We start from the raw sequence: 5104 nt of genomic DNA on the forward strand, positions 1-5104 counted from the left end.
CTGAAGTGTTTGAAAGTAAAGACGCCTCAGACTGATTGCATTCAGCAGGGATCAGGTCCCTACTCTGATCTGTCCTCTCTTTATTTTTCTGAATGAACTGTGAATATGCGACAATACAGACACTAAGGTTATTGCCTATCAATGGGTGGCAATGGCCACTTTTTAAAAGAATGGAAGCTGAGCCGGGGTACCCACCTTGTCCACTGGAGCACGCGTTAAAATGCATAGAATCTGGTGGAGTCCAACTGCAGTTGCAGTCTTATTTGATCAGGTGTCACCGGTTACTTCTCAATCGGTTCTCATGTGTCATCTCGACTGGTGATGAAAAGATTTCAAGTTAACTGTCAAGCTCAGCGGAGAACTCACCACCAAGCTAACTCACTCTCCAGACTGCCAGATAACGGTTGACGAAATGACAAACATGTCACATGTGCCATCGAAAGTCAATTGTGGGTTACTCACAATAACCAGTTCATTCTCGGCTCAATCTACTGTTTAACTTTTGTGTAAACAAATTACCCTCGGAGTCAGTTAAAAGTAAAGCAAACAGAACAGACATACTACTTAGGGCTTGGATACTCTTCACCCTCCAAAATACTTTTCTAGTAATCTTGCCACATACGTGGCAAGAATTTGAATCTCAATCCGAATCACTGTCTCATCGGGCAGTTCCAGTTATGACGCATATAGGTATTGAAATAGACACACGGCTCCTCTGAATACCCGCCAGTAGCCCTATGTAAAGTCGAAGGAGACACTTGGAACAACTGCTAAAGATTTTTAGTGGGAGCAGGCTGGGTGTCGTGAGTTACTTACTTCAATTATTAAGGAGTTCAACCAAGATCATCTGCTTGAAGCTAGCTGAATCTGGTTTCAGATATAACTCTTCAAACTAGAAAATTGTCAGCTGTCCCTAAGTGTGGTGCAAAAGCCAAAATGTAAACCGGAATGACTACACAAGTGGTTTTCTATGAATAGCCTCTAATTTTATATATGACTGGTTGCTGTTGAATGATTTTGGAAGCATATAGTTGAATAGAATCGATACACAATCATGTCGTGATCAATATGTGAGTCAATGAATGCAGTACCTAATGAATCAAACAGTTTCCACTCATGTTTTCGTGGGCGGTAACCTTTTGCTGGTGCAGTGTGACGATCTAAAGATGGTGGTGCACACATAGACGCAGGTTATTATAACTCCAGTTCACACCTGCAAAAACTGGATTATACTTGGTATCGGTACCACATCAAAAGTAGATTTTGCCAGTACTGTTTGTACTGTTTGTTAGCAAGCTGACTAGAAGCTGATGGATACCATCAGAGTTCACCGTGAGTACTGCGGTTTGTGGTATCTAACGAGGAAATAGAGTCGTGTATGCTGCAGCGAAGTCAAAAAGCTCACGGTAACTCAATTCATAGTTCAGCCCTCCCGTTTGTTATCTTACTTTCCAAAGAATATGCCCGAACGCGTTGCATAAGCCATCCAGTCCCCCTTCATTTGAATCATTTAGGGACATTAAAATCAGCCACTTTTTAGAGGTTGCTTGGCTCCACGGCTTCAATAATCCTGCATGTTACATTGACCAGAGCTTCTTTTCTGAATGTTTCATCAAACCATAGTAGTTAGGGGAGAGAAGAGAGAAAGAAAGCAGCGCTTCCAGCGACTACATTGTGAGATTACGGGGGAATGAAGTCATCTCGTTCACTGGAAGAGGAGATTTAGATGCGCGCCCTGCATGACCAGCCTCTCAATACTCATGGATGCAGCGATGCCAGGAACAACGGGTTAGAACAATCCCCCACTCTAACCGCTCGACGGTTAACTCTGACCACTGATGCACTGACCGGCACGGTTGAAACGCACTTAAAATCCAACATCCCTATGTGGCTCTAGACATAACTTCTATGAACAGCACGTCAGACAATAGTGCCTAAACCTTGCGCTCTCTGGCTGGGTCAGGAAGGATATCCAAATAGTTCGCAATCGAAGACAAACATAAGCGGCACGAAAACTGCTAACAGTGTGTGCTACTTTTGAACTTGTCATCATTAAGCAAAGAATCAACCCTGATGAATCGCACATCGCGACTGGGGTACCTGCAAGAAACAGGCGTGGATATCTTTGGGTTCGTATCGCCGTTCAACCAAGAGACCTCAACGAATCACGGTGAATCACGGTGCTAATTGCATTACTGACCATGGGTTGATGTGGTCCATGATGCGATTGACACTTTAAAACACACCTTATCATAGAATGAAATTCTTATCAATCAGGCCTACCACCAAACACTTTTTTGATCAGTCAGTAGTACAGAAGTTCCAATAGTATGTCGCCCGCAGTCTGCTCAGTAGAAAAACACCGCTTACGCTGAAGTGCAATGAGCCGGGACTAAGAAGCATATTAGGATAACCACTGGATTCATAAAAGTCAACAAGAGGAGTTTTGGGAGGCCATCACACTTCGGTCTGCTCTGATCGATGAGAAGAAAACTGTTCATATCCAAATGCTCCATACGTTGGATTAGTGAGCAGGATTGCGCTGTTCCCCGAAGACTTGGCTGTTCCGAAGAATTGTCAACACACATAAATCCTTGTAATGTACTACTCATAAGGTTGCTGAAAATCCATCGACAACCCACGACCGGTTTCGCCCTTCTTGGGGCTCATCAGGTAGGCGCAGTCCCCGGGTTTCCGTCAACCTTATGTTCTACTTCAAACCAAATTGCACCAAATTACCGAATATACACTGATTTGCAAACTAATTTGGTTCTTTCGAGAGACTCACCTGGAACCCAGCTGAATCTCTCGTTTACGATATTCTCAGGCAACTGAATGTGCTGCACCAGGCCGCCTCATGTTTTAGTCGCTACGATGTTTGAAATATCGCGAAATCGGTCGTGGGCTGTCGATGCATTTTCAGCAACCTTATGAGTAGTACGTTACAAAGACATACATGTATCGCGATATTTCAAATATCGTAGCGCCTGAAACATGAAGCGGCCTGGTGCAGCACATTCAGTTGCCTGAGAACATCATAAACGAGAGATTCACTTGGGTTCCAGGTGAGTCTCTCGAAAGAACCAAGTTAGTTTGCAAATGAGTGTATATACACATAAATCCTCTTGTTCTGGTGGGAAGATCCGAGTGAACATCAGTAAAGATCTCTCTTCAGAATACGAAAGTGGCACAGAAGTGAGGCCAAGTTGAAATCTGTCATCGACTTTGCTTAAGCTACATTTGATTACGAGTTGTAAGAAAAATTTTTGGAGAATATGTCTACACTATCATCTTTTCAATGACAAATATTTCATGACCGAATCAAAGTTCCATACGTCAGTGAAATTTTGTTCCTTTTTCGGGATAGCCTTTGCCATATTCCAGCCGTCGGAGACGGAAATTTCGCCAACATCTATTGAGGTAACCTCGATAACGGCTCAATAACTCTTCATCCCTCGACAACTATAGGTATGGATACTTTCTGATCCCTCACTATTTAGCAACTTGTCCCCGGCTTGTAACAACAGAAATCATGGATTACAACAATTTGCTAGCATATGGACAAATTTGGCGGACTGCCGTTTGAACAAGACACAAGAGTTCGCAAGCGCACGGATTCAAACGGCCGAGGGATGTGAAGGGTGATTAGGACAACCGGGTTTGTGCGGCCTGCCAGTTCACATGCCTAACCAAGATCGAATTCACAGGCAGAAAACCTACCATCCATCGCAGAATTGCCAACATCTGATAAAGTTAAGTCTTCCACACTATCCGCCCCGATTTGCTGTCATGCAAGGTGTTAGCACCATTAGCCAGACGACTGCTGGTTTGCCACCTGTTTCTCAACAAGCATCAGGGTAGCGAGCGGTCCAGAGGCACCGTTATGGTAATTGTTCCGGATTGAGCGTGGTGTTGACCTGAAGCCTGAACAGAAAACTAATGGATGAGACTGTTGTAACTGAACTGCTTATGCGTCTTATCCTTATGCCATCATGCTCAGGTTGGCTGATGGCTCCCGACAGGCCTGCCGTTGGCTAGGTGACACAGGATCCGGTCACTGGGCTTGACAGTTAGTTTGCAAAAATTTCGTCACCATATGAGGAAACGTCAACAGTGCATGTTTGAGGAGGAGAGGTTATTCCTCTAGGCCTACGCGCAATTAAGTAGTTTCTAAAATGCATCTTCCATCATCGACCAGATAGGTTTCTAGATCCCGTCCCATTCATCCTCTGACCTGTTGGCCCATATTTTGATCTGAGTTAGTCAGAATGCAAAAGAGCATACCATAACGCAAGAGAAATCGAGAATGCGCCCATCAAACCAGGGATAGGAAACCAACAAAACTGAAGACGTCTAACCGACCAATGAGATAGCCGTAAGTCAAAACGAAAAGCAAACAGATCATTTGGAACAAAAACAGAACTAATAGTGTGATGATATCCAACAAACCAATCAAATGCAATTTAATAGGATGCAACCCAACTAATTTTGCACCATCCACGCAGGTTGCATGTAAGTATGAACTTCCAACAACCAATTACCGTAGGATGCCACATCATACTCAGGAACCACACGGAGTGCGCAGACATGGAGAAAATACTAACACCAATACATTCGCGAACTGACGACATTTCGCTTATGGTGACGACACTTTTCAAGCTCTACAGACAGAACAGTTGCCACCTGATCAGTGGCTAGTTGACGCTCATAAATGAACAGGCCTCAGTTTGCTCAGTTTGCGGACTTTGCTCCCCCGAGTTTACATTGCCATCAACGGACTGCACCCAGCATCATATCAGGTTCTATTTCATCCGCTTGTGTTTTGCCTAGTATGAATGCCAAACAGCAGATCCATTCAGGCAGCATTATGTATGCGTTGAATAACTTCGAAAAATCAGTACCGAGTCTATAATGCCAGCAATGGATAACCTGTACAGCTCATCTGCCTAGACATACGACTGCACTTACCTATGTTTCTATCCATCTATCCACCTGTCCATATATCTATCTATCCATATGTTCATCTGTCTACCTACCTATCTATCTATCTATCTAACTATCTATCTATCTATCTATCTATCTAACTACCTATCTATCTATCTAT

Source organism: Opisthorchis viverrini (genome assembly GCF_000715545.1).
Source record: "Opisthorchis viverrini unplaced genomic scaffold opera_v5_274, whole genome shotgun sequence".
Classification (NCBI taxonomy): domain Eukaryota; kingdom Metazoa; phylum Platyhelminthes; class Trematoda; order Opisthorchiida; family Opisthorchiidae; genus Opisthorchis; species Opisthorchis viverrini.